The following is an 18,370-nucleotide window of genomic DNA, read 5'->3' as shown; positions in this document are numbered from 1 at the left end:
GCTTCCCTGAAAGGCATGCCTGCACTGCGCACCACTTTTGGGTTTTGTCTCACCCCTAAATGTCATTTTGCATACTTGACAGTTGTTGTTTTTTTCTTCCCATTAGTTGTTGGGTGCAATGTGCAGCCATGCTGCATGCTTTTTAGGGGAGCTGGGGTGTTGTGTGGGGTGCCCTTCATGCTTTGGGCGTGTTTGTGTGTCCCCATTTCAAAATGACCGCAGCCCAAAAAAAAAAGACATTTAAAAAAAACAAACCAACCTGCAGCCATTTTGAAATGGGGGTCCTGGGTCACGCCCAAAGCATGTCGGAATCCCCCCTACCACACCCCAGCTTCCCTGAAAGGCATGCCTGCACTGCGCACCCCTTTTGGGTTTTGTCTCACCCCTAAATGTCATTTTGCATACTTGCCAGTTGTTGGTTTTTTCTTCCCATTAGTTGTTGGGGTGCAATGTGCAGCCATGCTGCATGCTTTTTAGGGGAGCTGGGGTGTTGTGTGGGGTGCCCTTCATGCTTTGGGCGTGTTTGTGTGTCCCCATTTCAAAATGACTGCAGCCCCCAAAAAAGACATTTAAAAAAAAAAACCTGCAGCCATTTTGAAATGGGGGCCCTGGGGTCACGCCCAAAGCATGTCGGGATCCCCCCCACCACACCCCAGCTTCCCTGAAAGGCATGCCTGCACTGCGCACCACTTTTGGGTTTTGTCTCACCCCTAAATGTCATTTTGCATACTTGACAGTTGTTGGTTTTTTCTTCCCATTAGTTGTTGGGGTGCAATGTGCAGCCATGCTGCATGCTTTTTAGGGGAGCTGGGGTGTTGTGTGGGGTGCCCTTCATGCTTTGGGCGTGTTTGTGTGTCCCCATTTCAAAATGACTGCAGCCCCCAAAAAAAGACATTTAAAAAACAATAAAACCTGCAGCCATTTTGAAATGGGGGCCCTGGGTCACGCCCAAAGCATGTCGGGATCCCCTCACCACACCCCAGCTTCCCTGAAAGGCATGCCTGCACTGCGCACCCCTTTTGGGTTTTGTCTCACCCCTAAATGCCATTTTGCATACTTGCCAGTTGTTGTTTTTTTCTTCCCATTAGTTGTTGGGGTGCAATGTGCAGCCATGATGCATGCTTTTTAGGGGAGCTGGGGTGTTGTGTGCGGTGCCCTTCATGCTTTGGGCATGTTTGTGTGTCCCCATTTCAAAATGACTGCAGCCCAAAAAAAAAAGACATTTAAAAAAAACAAACCAACCTGCAGCCATTTTGAAATGGGGGCCCTGGGTCACGCCCAAAGCATGTCGGGATCCCCCTCACCACACCCCAGCTTCCCTGAAAGGCATGCCTGCACTGCGCACCCCTTTTGGGTTTTGTTTCACCCTAAATGTCATTTTGCATACTTGCCAGTTGTTGTTTTTTTCTTCCCATTAGTTGTTGGGGTGCAATGTTCAGCCATGCTGCATGCTTTTTAGGGGAGCTGGGGTGTTGTGTGGGGTGCCCTTCATGCTTTGGGCGTGTGTGTGTGTCCCCATTTCAAAATGACTGCAGCCCCAAAAAAAAGACATTTAAAAAAAAAAAAAAAAAACCTGCAGCCATTTTGAAATGGGGGCCCTAGGTCACGCCTAAAGCATGCCGGGATCCCCCCCACCACACCCCAGCTTCCCTGAAAGGCATGCCTGCACTGCGCACCCCTTTTGGGTTTTGTCTCACCCCTAAATGTCATTTTGCATACTTGCCAGTTGTTTTTTTCTTCCCATTAGTTGTTGGGGTGCAATGTGCAGCCATGCTGCATGCTTTTTAGGGGAGCTGGGGTGTTGTGTGGGGTGCCCTTCATGCTTTGGGCATGTTTGTGTGTCCCCATTTCAAAATGACTGCAGCCCAAAAAAAAAGACATTTAAAAACCAAACAAACCTGCAGCCATTTTGAAATGGGGGCCCTGGGTCACGCCCAAAGCATGTCGGGATCCCCCTCACCACACCCCAGCTTCCCTGAAAGGCATGCCTGCACTGCGCACCCCTTTTGGGTTTTGTTTCACCCCTAAATGTCATTTTGCATACTTGCCAGTTGTTGTTTTTTTCTTCCCATTAGTTGTTGGGGTGCAATGTGCAGCCATGCTGCATGCTTTTTAGGGAAGCTGGGGTGTTGTGTGGGGTGCCCTTCATGCTTTGGGCGTGTGTGTGTGTCCCCATTTCAAAATGACTGCAGCCCCAAAAAAAAGACATTTAAAAAAAAAAAAAAAAACCTGCAGCCATTTTGAAATGGGGGCCCTAGGTCACGCCTAAAGCATGCCGGGATCCCCCCCACCACACCCCAGCTTCCCTGAAAGGCATGCCTGCACTGCGCACCCCTTTTGGGTTTTGTCTCACCCCTAAATGTCATTTTGCATACTTGCCAGTTGTTGTTTTTTTCTTCCCATTAGTTGTTGGGGTGCAATGTGCAGCCATGCTGCATGCTTTTTAGGGGAGCTGGGTTGTTGTGTGGGGTGCCCTTCATGCTTTGGGCATGTTTGTGTGTCCCCATTTCAAAATGACTGCAGCCCAAAAAAAAAAAGACATTTAAAAAACAAACAAACCTGCAGCCATTTTGAAATGGGGGCCCTGGGTCACGCCTAAAGCATGTCGGGATCCCCCTCACCACACCCCAGCTTCCCTGAAAGGCATGCCTGCACTGCGCACCCCTTTTGGGTTTTGTCTCACCCCTAAATGTCATTTTGCATACTTGCCAGTTGTTGTTTTTTTCTTCCCATTAGTTGTTGGGGTGCAATGTGCAGCCATGCTGCATGCTTTTTAGGGGAGCTGGGGTGTTGTGTGGGGTGCCCTTCATGCTTTGGGCGTGTTTGTGTGTCCCCATTTCAAAATGACTGCAGCCCCCAAAAAAAGACATTTAAAAAAAAAAGCCTGCAGCCATTTTGAAATGGGGGCCCTGGGTCACGCCCAAAGCATGTCGGGATCCCCCTCACCACACCACACCCCAGCTTCCCTGAAAGGCATGCCTGCACTGCGCACCCCTTTTGGGTTTTGTCTCACCCCTAAATGCCATTTTGCATACTTTCCAGTTGTTGTTTTTTCTTCACATTAGTTGTTGGGGTGCAATGTGCAGCCATGATGCATGCTTTTTAGGGGAGCTGGGGTGTTGTGTGGGGTGCCCTTCATGCTTTGGGCATGTTTGTGTGTCCCCATTTCAAAATGACTGCAGCCCAAAAAAAAAGACATTTAAAAACCAAACAAACCTGCAGCCATTTTGAAATGGGGGCCCTGGGTCACGCCCAAAGCATGTCGGAATCCCTCCCACCACACCCCAGCTTCCCTGAAAGGCATGCCTGCACTGCGCACCCCTTTTGGGTTTTGTCTCACCCCTAAATGTCATTTTGCATACTTGCCAGTTGTTTTTTTTCTTCCCATTAGTTGTTGGGGTGCAATGTGCAGCCATGCTGCATGCTTTTTAGGGGAGCTGGGGTGTTGTGTGGGGTGCCCTTCATGCTTTGGGCATGTTTGTGTGTCCCCATTTCAAAATGACTGCAGCCCAAAAAAAAAGACATTTAAAAACCAAACAAACCTGCAGCCATTTTGAAATGGGGGCCCTGGGTCACGCCCAAAGCATGTCGGGATCCCCCTCACCACACCCCAGCTTCCCTGAAAGGCATGCCTGCACTGCGCACCCCTTTTGGGTTTTGTCTCACCCCTAAATGCCATTTTGCATACTTGCCAGTTGTTGTTTTTTTCTTCCCATTAGTTGTTGGGGTGCAATGTGCAGCCATGCTGCATGCTTTTTAGGGGAGCTGGGGTGTTGTGTGGGGTGCCCTTCATGCTTTGGGCATGTTTGTGTGTCCCCATTTCAAAATGACTGCAGCCCAAAAAAAAGACATAAAAAAAAAACAAACCAACCTGCAGCCATTTTGAAATGGGGGCCCTGGGTCACGCCCAAAGCATGTCGGAATCCCCTCCACCACACCCCAGCTTCCCTGAAAGGCATGCCTGCACTGCGCACCCCTTTTGGGTTTTGTCTCACCCCTAAATGTCATTTTGCATACTTGCCAGTTGTTTTTTTCTTCCCATTAGTTGTTGGGGTGCAATGTGCAGCCATGCTGCATGCTTTTTAGGGGAGCTGGGGTGTTGTGTGGGGTGCCCTTCATGCTTTGGGCATGTTTGTGTGTCCCCATTTCAAAATGACTGCAGCCCAAAAAAAAAAAAGACATTTAAAAAACAAACAAACCTGCAGCCATTTTGAAATGGGGGCCCTGGGTCACGCCCAAAGCATGTCGGGATCCCCCTCACCACACCCCAGCTTCCCTGAAAGGCATGCCTGCACTGCGCACCCCTTTTGGGTTTTGTCTCACCCCTAAATGTCATTTTGCATACTTGCCAGTTGTTGGTTTTTTTCTTCCCATTAGTTGTTGGGGTGCAATGTGCAGCCATGCTGCATGCTTTTTAGGGGAGCTGGGGTGTTGTGTGGGGTGCCCTTCATGCTTTGGGCGTGTTTGTGTGTCCCCATTTCAAAATGACTGCAGCCCCCAAAAAAAGACATTTAAAAAAAAAAAACCTGCAGCCATTTTGAAATGGGGGCCCTGGGTCACGCCCAAAGCATGTCGGAATCCGCCCCACCACACCCCAGCTTCCCTGAAAGGCATGCCTGCACTGCGCACCCCTTTTGGGTTTTGTATCACCCCTAACTGTCATTTTGCATACTTGGCAGTTGTTGTTTTTTCTTCCCATTAGTTGTTGGGGTGCAATGTGCAGCCATGCTGCATGCTTTTTAGGGGAGCTGGGGTGTTGTGTGGGGTGCCCTTCATGCTTTGGGCATGTTTGTGTGTCCCAATTTCAAAATGACTGCAGCCCCAAAAAAAAGACATTTAAAAAACAAACAAACCTGCAGCCATTTTGAAATGGGGGCCCTGGGTCACGCCCAAAGCATGTCCGGATCCCCCTCACCACACCCCAGCTTCCCTGAAAGGCATGCCTGCACTGCGCACCCTTTTTGGGTTTTGTCTCACCCCTAAATGTCATTTTGCATACTTGCCAGTTGTTGTTTTTTTCTTCCCATTAGTTGTTGGGGTGCAATGTGCAGCCATGCTGCATGCTTTTTAGGGGAGCTGGGGTGTTGTGTGGGGTGCCCTTCATGCTTTGGGCATGTTTGTGTGTCCCCATTTCAAAATGACTGCAGCCCCCAAAAAAAGACAATTAAAAAAAAAAAAAAAACCCTGCAGCCATTTTGAAATGGGGGCCCTGGGTCACGCCCAAAGCATGTCGGGATCCCCCCCACCACACCCCAGCTTCCCTGAAAGGCATGCCTGCACTGCGCACCACTTTTGGGTTTTGTCTCACCCCTAAATGTCATTTTGCATACTTGACAGTTGTTGTTTTTTTCTTCCCATTAGTTGTTGGGTGCAATGTGCAGCCATGCTGCATGCTTTTTAGGGGAGCTGGGGTGTTGTGTGGGGTGCCCTTCATGCTTTGGGCGTGTTTGTGTGTCCCCATTTCAAAATGACTGCAGCCCAAAAAAAAAGACATTTAAAAAAAACAAACCAACCTGCAGCCATTTTGAAATGGGGGTCCTGGGTCACGCCCAAAGCATGTCGGAATCCCCCCCACCACACCCCAGCTTCCCTGAAAGGCATGCCTGCACTGCGCACCCCTTTTGGGTTTTGTCTCACCCCTAAATGTCATTTTGCATACTTGCCAGTTGTTTTTTTCTTCCCATTAGTTGTTGGGGTGCAATGTGCAGCCATGCTGCATGCTTTTTAGGGGAGCTGGGGTGTTGTGTGGGGTGCCCTTCATGCTTTGGGCATGTTTGTGTGTCCCCATTTCAAAATGACTGCAGCCCCCAAAAAAAGACATTTAAAAACCAAACAAACCTGCAGCCATTTTGAAATGGGGGCCCTGGGTCACGCCCAAAGCATGTCGGGATCCCCCTCACCACACCCCAGCTTCCCTGAAAGGCATGCCTGCACTGCGCACCCCTTTTGGGTTTTGTCTCACCCCTAAATGTCATTTTGCATACTTGCCAGTTGTTGTTTTTTTCTTCCCATTAGTTGTTGGGGTGCAATGTGCAGCCATGCTGCATGCTTTTTAGGGGAGCTGGGGTGTTGTGTGGGGTGCCCTTCATGCTTTGGGCGTGTTTGTGTGTCCCTATTTCAAAATGACTGCAGCCCCAAAAAAAAGACATTTAAAAAAAAAAAACAACAACCTGCAGCCATTTTGAAATGGGGGCCCTAGGTCACGCCCAAAGCATGCCGGGATCCCCCCACCACACCCCAGCTTCCCTGAAAGGCATGCCTGCACTGCGCACCCCTTTTGGGTTTTGTCTCACCCCTAAATGTCATTTTGCATACTTGCCAGTTGTTGGTTTTTTCTTCCCATTAGTTGTTGGGGTGCAATGTGCAGCCATGCTGCATGCTTTTTAGGGGAGCTGGGGTGTTGTGTGGGGTGCCCTTCATGCTTTGGGCGTGTTTGTGTGTCCCCATTTCAAAATGACTGCAGCCCCCAAAAAAAGACATTTAAAAAACAATAAAACCTGCAGCCATTTTGAAATGGGGGCCCTGGGTCACGCCCAAAGCATGTCGGGATCCCCCTCACCACACCACACCCCAGCTTCCCTGAAAGGCATGCCTGCACTGCGCACCCCTTTTGGGTTTTGTCTCACCCCTAAATGCCATTTTGCATACTTGCCAGTTGTTGTTTTTTTCTTCCCATTAGTTGTTGGGGTGCAATGTGCAGCCATGATGCATGCTTTTTAGGGGAGCTGGGGTGTTGTGTGCGGTGCCCTTCATGCTTTGGGCATGTTTGTGTGTCCCCATTTCAAAATGACTGCAGCCCCAAAAAAAAGACATTTAAAAAACAAACAAACCTGCAGCCATTTTGAAATGGGGGCCCTGGGTCACGCCCAAAGCATGTCGGGATCCCCCCCACCACACCCCAGCTTCCCTGAAAGGCATGCCTGCACTGTGCACCACTTTTGGGTTTTGTCTCACCGCTAACTGTCATTTTGCATACTTGACAGTTGTTGTTTTTTTCTTCCCATTAGTTGTTGGGTGCAATGTGCAGCCATGCTGCATGCTTTTTAGGGGAGCTGGGGTGTTGTGTGGGGTGCCCTTCATGCTTTGGGCATGTTTGTGTGTCCCCATTTCAAAATGACTGCAGCCCAAAAAAAAAGACATTTAAAAAAAACAAACCAACCTGCAGCCATTTTGAAATGGGGGTCCTGGGTCACGCCCAAAGCATGTCGGAATCCCCCCCACCACACCCCAGCTTCCCTGAAAGGCATGCCTGCACTGCGCACCCCTTTTGGGTTTTGTCTCACCCCTAAATGTCATTTTGCATACTTGCCAGTTGTTTTTTTCTTCCCATTAGTTGTTGGGGTGCAATGTGCAGCCATGCTGCATGCTTTTTAGGGGAGCTGGGGTGTTGTGTGGGGTGCCCTTCATGCTTTGGGCATGTTTGTGTGTCCCCATTTCAAAATGACTGCAGCCCAAAAAAAAAAGACATTTAAAAACCAAACAAACCTGCAGCCATTTTGAAATGGGGGCCCTGGGTCACGCCCAAAGCATGTCGGGATCCCCCTCACCACACCCCAGCTTCCCTGAAAGGCATGCCTGCACTGCGCACCCCTTTTGGGTTTTGTTTCACCCCTAAATGTCATTTTGCATACTTGCCAGTTGTTGTTTTTTTCCCATTAGTTGTTGGGGTGCAATGTGCAGCCATGCTGCATGCTTTTTAGGGGAGCTGGGGTGTTGTGTGGGGTGCCCTTCATGCTTTGGGCATGTTTGTGTGTCCCCATTTCAAAATGACTGCAGCCCAAAAAAAAAGACATTTAAAAACCAAACAAACCTGCAGCCATTTTGAAATGGGGGCCCTGGGTCACGCCCAAAGCATGTCGGGATCCCCCTCACCACACCCCAGCTTCCCTGAAAGGCATGCCTGCACTGCGCACCCCTTTTGGGTTTTGTTTCACCCCTAAATGTCATTTTGCATACTTGCCAGTTGTTGTTTTTTTCTTCCTATTAGTTGTTGGGGTGCAATGTGCAGCCATGCTGCATGCTTTTTAGGGGAGCTGGGGTGTTGTGTGGGGTGCCCTTCATGCTTTGGGCGTGTGTGTGTGTCCCCATTTCAAAATGACTGCAGCCCCAAAAAAAAGACATTTAAAAAAAAACAAAAAAAACCTGCAGCCATTTTGAAATGGGGGCCCTAGGTCACGCCTAAAGCATGTCGGGATCCCCCTCACCACACCCCAGCTTCCCTGAAAGGCATGCCTGCACTGCGCACCCCTTTTGGGTTTTGTCTCACCCCTAAATGTCATTTTGCATACTTGCCAGTTGTTGTTTTTTTCTTCCCATTAGTTGTTGGGGTGCAATGTGCAGCCATGCTGCATGCTTTTTAGGGGAGCTGGGGTGTTGTGTGGGGTGCCCTTCATGCTTTGGGCATGTTTGTGTGTCCCCATTTCAAAATGACTGCAGCCCCCAAAAAAAGACATTTAAAAAAAAAAAAAAAACCCTGCAGCCATTTTGAAATGGGGGCCCTGGGTCACGCCCAAAGCATGTCGGGATCCCCCCCACCACACCCCAGCTTCCCTGAAAGGCATGCCTGCACTGCGCACCACTTTTGGGTTTTGGCTCACCCCTAAATGTCATTTTGCATACTTGACAGTTGTTGTTTTTTTCTTCCCATTAGATGTTGGGTGCAATGTGCAGCCATGCTGCATGCTTTTTAGGGGAGCTGGGGTGTTGTGTGGGGTGCCCTTCATGCTTTGGGCGTGTTTGTGTGTCCCCATTTCAAAATGACTGCAGCCCCAAAAAAAAGACATTTAAAAAAAACAAACCAACCTGCAGCCATTTTGAAATGGGGGTCCTGGGTCACGCCCAAAGCATGTCGGAATCCCCCCCACCACACCCCAGCTTCCCTGAAAGGCATGCCTGCACTGCGCACCCCTTTTGGGTTTTGTCTCACCCCTAAATGTCATTTTGCATACTTGCCAGTTGTTTTTTTCTTCCCATTAGTTGTTGGGGTGCAATGTGCAGCCATGCTGCATGCTTTTTAGGGGAGCTGGGGTGTTGTGTGGGGTGCCCTTCATGCTTTGGGCATGTTTGTGTGTCCCCATTTCAAAATGACTGCAGCCCCCAAAAAAAGACATTTATGGCGGGATGTATCAACGCTTTTCGCAGCGTTGACATCCCGTTTTCGCATTCGCCCCCTGTTCGTGTGATGTATGAATAAAGTTTTCGTTTCCTGTTGTTGAAAAAACTCCGCCGGGTTAAAGTATCGCGGAGTTTCCGGCGTGAAAGATCCTCCCACTGCAGTCAATGGTAGCTGAAGCGCTGTGTGATGTACTAACACTCGCAGCGCTCAGCTTCTCTTACATATATTTCGCCTTGTATTGCTGGCGAACTGCTTGTGTCCTGTCAGGGTAAGAGGGAGGTTGTATAAAGGTTTATGCCCCACACTGGTATTATACTCCCTATGGTCCTGACACACTTGTTCTGTCCCCTCCTGCCCTGCACCAGTACCCACTGGCTGCCCCTCACTGGTATTATACTCCCTATGGTCCTGACACACTTGCTCTGTCCCCTCCTGGCCTGCACCAGTACCCACTGGCTGCCCCTCACTGGTATTATACTCCCTATGGTCCTGACACACTTGCTCTGTCCCCTCCTGCCCTGCACCAGTACCCACTGGCTGCCCCTCACTGGTATTATACTCCCTATGGTCCTGACACACTTGCTCTGTCCCCTCCTGCCCTGCACCAGTACCCACTGGCTGCCCCTCACTGGTATTATACTCCCTATGGTCCTGACACACTTGCTCTGTCCCCTCACTGGTATTATACTCCCTATGGTCCTGACACACTTGTTCTGTCCCCTCCTGCCCTGCACCAGTACCCACTGGCTGCCCCTCACTGGTATTATACTCCCTATGGTCCTGACACACTTGTTCTGTCCCCTCCTGCCCTGCACCAGTACCCACTGGCTGCCCCTCACTGGTATTATACTCCCTATGGTCCTGACACACTTGCTCTGTCCCCTCCTGGCCTGCACCAGTACCCACTGGCTGCCCCTCACTGGTATTATACTCCCTATGGTCCTGACACACTTGCTCTGTCCCCTCCTGCCCTGCACCAGTACCCACTGGCTGTCCCTCACTGGTATTATACTCCCTATGGTCCTGACACACTTGCTCTGTCCCCTCCTGCCCTGCACCAGTACCCACTGGCTGCCCCTCACTGGTATTATACTCCCTATGGTCCTGACACACTTGCTCTGTCCCCTCCTGCCCTGCACCAGTACCCACTGGCTGCCCCTCACTGTTATTATACTCCCTATGGTCCTGACACACTTGCTCTGTCCCCTCACTGGTATTATACTCCCTATGGTCCTGACACACTTGTTCTGTCCCCTCCTGCCCTGCACCAGTACCCACTGGCTGCCCCACACTGGTATCATACTCCGAGAGTATTTATTTGTTCTACTCGTTCATCAAGAAGTATGTAGTTTAATTAAATTTTTAGTTTATTGAACGATCAAGTTACTATTTTTTAATTTGCAGATGGATTTTTCTTTGAATTTTTTGCGAATTATTCTACTAGCATTGAATTCACAAACTGCACGGCCTGGTAGCTTACGGAATAGGGTGAACATTCATAGGAGAAGAGAGAGAGTATTTAACAAAAGGAAAAATTTATTTCGGATGAGAGAGTTCAAAATTCGTAAAAAGTACAGATTATCCACAGAAGCTATATTAGAATTGTACAGTAAGATCAGAAATGACATTATTCCAAGAACCAGAAGGAGTAAAGCCATAGATGGTTTAGTTAAGTTATTGGCTACGTTACACTTTCTTGCAAGTGGCTCAATTCAAAGCACAGTTTCTTCAGTCGGTGGAATAAGTCAGTCGTCATTTAGTCGATTTTTTGAAAAAGTGTTGGACGCCATTTTAAAGCATGCCTCGGACTACATTCATTTTCCACGTACAGCTGCAGAATGGTTAAATTTAAAGAATTCCTTCTATGAGATAGCAGGATTTCCAAATGTCATTGGTGCAATTGATTGTACCCACATTCAATATTCACCCTCACAGGAAATGGAAGAAATTTCGAGGAATAGAAAAAGCTTTCACTCTATGAATATGCAGGCAATTTGTGACAGTAAAAACAGATTCCTTAATGTTTTTGCTGCTTTTCCAGGCAGTACACATGATGCATACATATTGCGTCATTCTAACATTTTTCAAAAATTTGAAAATAAGGAATATCCACAGGGATGGTTATTAGGTAAGTTTAAAAAAATTAGAGTGTGACTTGTTATTATCTATGAACACAGTAAGATTGCAGAGGATAACTAGTTTATCTGAAGCAACATAAGCTTACCAGCATGGGCATGTAACAAGGAATCATATACACTGGCATGTGGGGGTTGAGCTTTTAAGGGGAGGAACGTTGTGTGAAGGGAGTACTGATTTGATTGGTTGATGGAATATCAGGGGAGTGGCTCTACATCTGATATATGCCTATGATCTAGAAGGTTCCATCTCTTTTCAGTCAGATTCGTTGGAGGAGATAAGTGCAGTCTCTCAGACTCATATTCATCAGCTTTATCTGTACCTTATCCTTCTTTTCTCTCTCCATATTTCCCTTCTGTCTAGCTTCTTTTTCTCTCTGTTTTTCTCTCATAGTGATAGTTAGTCAGATGAGCTGGATGATATTCCTGAGTCATATTACTTTTCCTATGTCTATCTTCCTTCTTTCATTTCTGGCCTTTATCTTTATTTGCTGTCCTTCTTTTCCCCCTTTATGCTGCCCCTTTTGTTCTGGTAATTTCAGGGGGCTTATGAATATTTGGTTATAGCAGGAGATATTTACTTCCCTCCCTCCCTCTAACAGTGGGCTATAATGGTACAGGCCTCCATCCCAGTCAGGATTACATCCACCTGTTGTTTCCTTATTAGGCTATTGTGCCAGAAGCCCTGCTGCCATTGCCTCAGCTTACTACAGTCAGGATTATAGTGGCAGTACAGTGTAAGAGCTCAGCCAGCTCAGGTAGAGCTGCAGGGGATGGGCTGTTATGGGTACAAAGTGTAGGAGAGGTCAGCACCATTTTACCTCCCCCCTCTAACAGTGGGCTATAATGGTACAGGCCTCCATCCCAGTCAGGATTTCACCCCCTGTTGTTTCCTTATAGGCTGCTGCCACTGCCTCACCTTACTACAGTCAGGATTATAGTGGCCAGTACAGTGTCAGGGCTCAGCCAGCTCAGGTAGAGCTGCAGGGGATGGGCTGTTATGGGCATACAGTATAGGAGGCATCCTTATAGCTCCCTGGCTGCTTTGGCTGTTCAGGGATTTCAGAGTATAAAGTGATTCTTATATGTCCCCTGCTGGGAGCATGTGTAGAGATGGATTTTGCAGGACACACTTTAAGGACACACATACCCTCTCTGTTGCCTATGTATAGTGGTGGCAGCAATTTTGCGTGTGGACTACTAGTTTGTCCATCAATTCTTTATGAATCAGTGGGGTCACTTTGGTGATGTGTTGATGCTATTAAACCGCAAAACTCCTTGATTATGCAAATAGCCTCCATTCGCAAGCAATATTATTATCACTATTATATTATTAATAGTAATAGGTTCTGTTAATGCATTCTTGGTTAGTTCATAGGCTGCCATAGGGTACGCATATGTGATCAAAGGCCCGGCAGCGCAGTTCCCTCTTTAAATTTCTAAGCACAGCACTCCAAATCTAATTCCTATTATACTCAAGTATACCTGGCAATATAAAGCAATATTATTTATATACACCGAACAGATAGCTGTCAGTTCACCAACAGTACCGGTTTTTGCTCACCCTTAGTGTATTATGTTAAAGGAAATTATGTGACAGTGATTATTTTTATTAATTTATTAACAGCTATTATGTAGCGCACTTAACCCACGGCGCTTTGCGGGGAGTGGTGTAGCATTCACACCAGCCCTGAGCCAGTGTAGCTTGCAATCTACACACACACATTCATTCTAGGGTTAATATTGTTGGCATCGATTTTGCCTAATGTGTAGTTTTGCAGTGTGGGTGGAGTACCTGATTGCAAGGAGGTGGTACAGGCTTCGTACGTTGGAGCATTGTTTGTGGTCGGGCCCGTGATCTCAGTGCAATCAGTGTGATCTCAGAGCTCGGTTCCCTCTCTATATCTGCCATTCCTTTGTTCTGGGAACAGTAATCCATATTTATTTACTAGGGTACGCAATTATACCTGACAATTTGTAGCTGATTCTTATTGGTATTCATTTATATTTACTGTACAGTTATGTTTCAATAGAACAACAGTGCCTATTTTGCCCACTATTAGTACAGTTAGTGTTGGGTGACCAATTTCTATTAGTTAATTTCTTAGCAAATCTTAGAGCGCACTTTACTCACAACTTTACTTTGCAAGGATGCTTGTAACATTCACGCAGTCCCTGTGCAAAGGTAGCTGGCACTCTACACACATATATTAGATCTAGGGTTAATATTTTTGAGAATGAACATATTTTGTACCGTGGGTTTCGTCATATGTAATCATATGTAATGACATCTGTCTGGTTCAAAGGCCTCGCAGCGCATTTCCCTCTTTAGATCGGCCCAGTCCCTAGTTTTCTAAGCACAGCAATCCAAACCTTTTTCCAAGTATACACAGGTATACCCATTCGAATTAACTGATTTTTATTATTAGTATTTGTTGTCAGTTAATTTTATAGCGCACACATGGTCCGCGCACTTTGCATAGATATGTTTGGGCATTCTTGTTGGGCCCTGCCCCAGTGGGGCCTGTAGGCTGTGTTCTCTGCCGTATGTCTACGCACACGTATTTCATTTGGGGTTTAGATTTGTTGGAAGCCAATTAACCTATCAGTGTATTTTAAAGCTGCATATATTTGCAAGGCACTTAATCCTATAATTATTGTTATGGCCTTTTCAGCTATTTAGTTTTATTTATAAATTATATAATTATTTATAAATTTTTGTTATCAGACAGGATATTTAGTTAATCACAGGCATTTTACAACCGTGCTCTTGGGTTTTTCGATGTATAGGTGGGGCCACGCTGTATGCAATTCGTGGGCATAGCTTCGCCGCACGTCAGCATTTCATAGAAAGGGTTGTTGCCAGGACTGTTCATTTTTTGGAAGGAAGTGCGTGTTTTTGTGTCCCCTGTGTTTTTTTTTTTTTTTTTTTTTTTTTTTTTTAGATGCTGTACACATGATGAAGAATAACAGACATTGGTGGTCGAGGTGATGGTCGCGGTCCGGATGGATGTATCAGCTTATGATCTCGATGGTTCTTCTCTTACTGCTAGGATGAAGGCAGAGTCCACGAACTGTAGATTCCCATTTGTTACCGATCCTGGTACCCAGTGAGGGGGGAATTTACACTGAGAATTTGTACGCTGTTTTGATTTATATTTCGGTTTTGGCACTCAAGGCGGCTAGTTACGTATAAGCATGTCAACTAATTATAATTTGTTTAATGAACAGGCTCAGTTACTTCTGCGGGCACAGAGTACGTAGCCCATAGTCGATAGAATGGCAGCGAGTCTTAAGCGGCTTCATTATAGTTGCCATATAGTCCTGGCAGATGTTTTCTTGGCATGCATGGTTGGAAGACATAACTCCTTCTTGGTCCTAATTTGAAACTATGCAGTAATTCTGGCCTATATATATATATATATATATATATCTGCGGGTTAGGAGGCACTCGCTAATCCAATCCACTTTTGCTGGGGTGTACACTCATTAAGACTTTTAGACAGCCAAAAACATGTACATTAGTGCCAAAACACCTCATGATGTCCATATGAAGTGCACGCCATACTATATATATGTATTTCCGATCCTAAGTTTAATTAATAAGCTAAGACAAGTTGTCTAATAGGCTCGATTATCACTATCACCTTGTGAGCCGAGTGTGTGGCATTTGCATTTTAGCGCATATGATGTTTGCGCGATAGTCTGCCGATGTTCTTTGCATGCATGGTCAAGAGGCATACCCTAGCTACGCAGTTATCTCTGGATTGCATATTGCGAGACTCTGCATGTTCACCGCTGGCGTACTGCAGCAATTGCCCTTAATAGTATCTTTGGAAATTGTTAAATAGATGCACCCTCTCCAAAGGAGCAATACACGTGGCGGGTTTATCATCCGTGTATATATGTGGGCGCATAGGTACATAGAGCCTGCTAGTGGGGTAGCATTCGGTCTTGCAGGAATTTTAGGCTCAGTTTCCCATTTGGAAAAAGCAAGCAGAGATAGTGGTGAGACTTACTTAATTCTGCTCTTGGGTGATACCCTTAATGCTGCTGGGAAATAGCACTCCTGCTTCTGACAGCTGTGGGTGCGCTTATACTGATTATCAGTTTTCACATGACAAAGAGCATTACCATGTCTTTCTTTTTCAGGATATCTACAGGGCTCTCCAAGATAGCTCCATCTTGCCTGGAGTAGGACTACCTGATGTCAGCCTTGTTGCTAAAATATATATTCCAAGGAGCATTTACTTTTTAGCCAGGCGTAGTTCGTCTTTTTGAGTGAACTCCGTTTTGGCTTTATATGGTACACTCAGGATGGGTGAGCTGCTGTCTAATTCTAGTACAGCAGCGTTGCCCATGTGGGCGTGCTTTGTCGTCGTTTGCCCCGTCGAATTGTTATGATGTTGGATGCAGCGTCCCGGGACTGGCATAGTTGGCGGGGGGGCATTGAGTCTGGAGGGGTCCCTGTCATGGGCGCCGAGTTTGTCTGGTGGTGATGGCTGGGGCTCATTTGGATTTGGTGTCCTTGTTTGCCATGGTGAACTCATTTCTTTAAATGGTTCACGTTTTGGTTACTAGTTCAATCAGGTTGGTTTCGGAGCGCGGCATCCGGCATCTGGGTCTTATACCGGACGACTGCTGGGCACACCCGTTTGTATTGTTGCTGTTTAGGTGACCGTGGCACGGGTTGGCCTTAAGTCGTAATCCGGTCACTGAGTAGCCGGAGGTCTGGTGCGTTTCTACGTTTCAGCGGACCTCCGTCTGTCAGTGTACCCCCTTGAGGAGTTATCCGCTCGTCGCAAACGCCTTTTGCCTTTGCGGGGGCCTTGAGGAATTTTTGGGTTACCGTCAGTTTTAAGTTTGGCTGGCGGAGCCTTTTTTGCCTCAAGTCAAGCTGGGTGACCCCCCCCCCCCCCCCCTCATTCATCATGCAGGTTATAATTTTTACAATCCCCTTTTTATAAATGTTATCGTCAATACAAAATTCTAGCATGAGCGCGGTTATGGCCGCTAACATTTTTGGGCTCATAGACCATCTATACATTGGTTGTTTATGGCCCTGGTATGCTCAATGTAACATCCTTAACAGAATTATGGCTTTTACTTGGATGGGTTGGTAGACCCTTCGTTTGCAATGAACTGTGGAACATTATGTATGCTTTATGGGAAATTTGAGTTCCCGTATTTTTGAATTTTCAATTACTGGGCAACGATACTATTGTTCAAATATTGGTTTAGGAGCAGTGATAGGTGAGGACAATACGTTTGATGGCCTATCTTGCTTTTTGATTGTATTTTCAATAGCTACGTTTAGGAGTTGCTGTTCTTTTTAAGTTAAGGTTTGGTTGTGGTGGCGGTGCAGGTTTTGAGGAACCTGGCAGTTGGCCGGTTCAGAATGGTTATATGTTTTGCCTATATTTAAAATATTGGTTGAAGGACAGTTTAGTCATATAAGTGGCTAGGCATGTATATCAGCTCACGAAGGTGGGCATCACCGGTCCAGGTGGGTCCACGCACCACTTTATGATTGACTGTCGTAATTATATGAATAGGGCAGTTGGCCCAATTATTATTCCCGTAGGCGGCAGAGTAATCAGCTTTGCCATTTGTGCCATGGTCAGGGATAGTGGCAGATGGTCGATCCCTGACCATTGACGGGTAGTTGGCCCAATTATTGGGGTGGAGTAATCAGCTCTGCCATTACCGATTGGGTCATGGTCAGGGATAGTGGCAGATGGTCGATCCCTGACCATTGTGGGGCAGTTGGCCCATTAGTAGATTGAATTTAATGTTGGTGTTATTTTCTCGTTTGAAAAGGATAGTGGCAGAAGGCCGATCCTTAATTTTAGGGTGGCCAAGGATAGTGGCAGATGGTCAATCCTTGGCCATCAGGGCAGTTGGCCCCCCTTTTTCTTATTTGAATTATATAAGCTTTTGCATAAATTTTTGTCCATATTTTAACCATTCTTCTCACCGCCACCTTAGTTTAGAGGAAGGGACCTTTTATTAAGAGTTAGTTATAAATAGGCCTTCCTCTTCAAATAAATAAAAAGCCGACCCCTTTCATGCCAAATGCAGTTGTCCGAGTCTTTATTTTTAGATAAGTGGGTATGAATGACGCGTGCATGCATCTGACTGTGTAACGCTTAAGATTGCAGAGGATAACTAGTTTATCTGAAGCAACATAAGCTTACCAGCATGGGCATGTAACAAGGAATCATATACACTGGCATGTGGGGGTTGAGCTTTTAAGGGGAGGAACGTTGTGTGAAGGGAGTACTGATTTGATTGGTTGATGGAATATCAGGGGAGTGGCTCTACATCTGATATATGCCTATGATCTAGAAGGTTCCATCTCTTTTCAGTCAGATTCGTTGCCCACCCTCCCGCCCTAAGTGGTTGGGTTTTTTACATTGGAATCATTGTGTCGGCTTTATTGGTGGCCGGTTCAGAATGGTTATATGTTTTGCTTATATTTAAAATATTGGTTGAAGGACAGTTTAGTCATATAAGTGGCTAGGCATGTATATCAGCTCACGAAGGTGGGCATCACCGGTCCAGGTGGGTCCACGCACCACTTTATGATTGACTGTCGTAATTATATGAATAGGGCAGTTGGCCCAATTATTATTCCCGTAGGCGGCAGAGTAATCAGCTTTGCCATTTGTGCCGTGGTCAGGGATAGTGGCAGATGGTCGATCCCTGACCATTGACGGGTAGTTGGCCCAATTATTGGGGTGGAGTAATCAGCTCTGCCATTACCGATTGGGTCATGGTCAGGGATAGTGGCAGATGGTCGATCCCTGACCATTGTGGGGCAGTTGGCCCATTAGTAGATTGAATTTAATGTTGGTGTTATTTTCTCGTTTGAAAAGGATAGTGGCAGAAGGCCGATCCTTAATTTTAGGGTGGCCAAGGATAGTGGCAGATGGTCAATCCTTGGCCATCAGGGCAGTTGGCCCCCCTTTTTCTTATTTGAATTATATAAGCTTTTGCATAAATTTTTGTCCATATTTTAACCATTCTTCTCACCGCCACCTTAGTTTAGAGGAAGGGACCTTTTATTAAGAGTTAGTTATAAATAGGCCTTCCTCTTCAAATAAATAAAAAGCCGACC

Source organism: Crinia signifera, unplaced genomic scaffold (genome assembly GCF_055691185.1).
Source record: "Crinia signifera unplaced genomic scaffold, ASM5569118v1 HAP2_SCAFFOLD_561, whole genome shotgun sequence".
Classification (NCBI taxonomy): Eukaryota; Metazoa; Chordata; class Amphibia; order Anura; family Myobatrachidae; genus Crinia; species Crinia signifera.
This window is presented reverse-complemented; position numbering follows the sequence as displayed.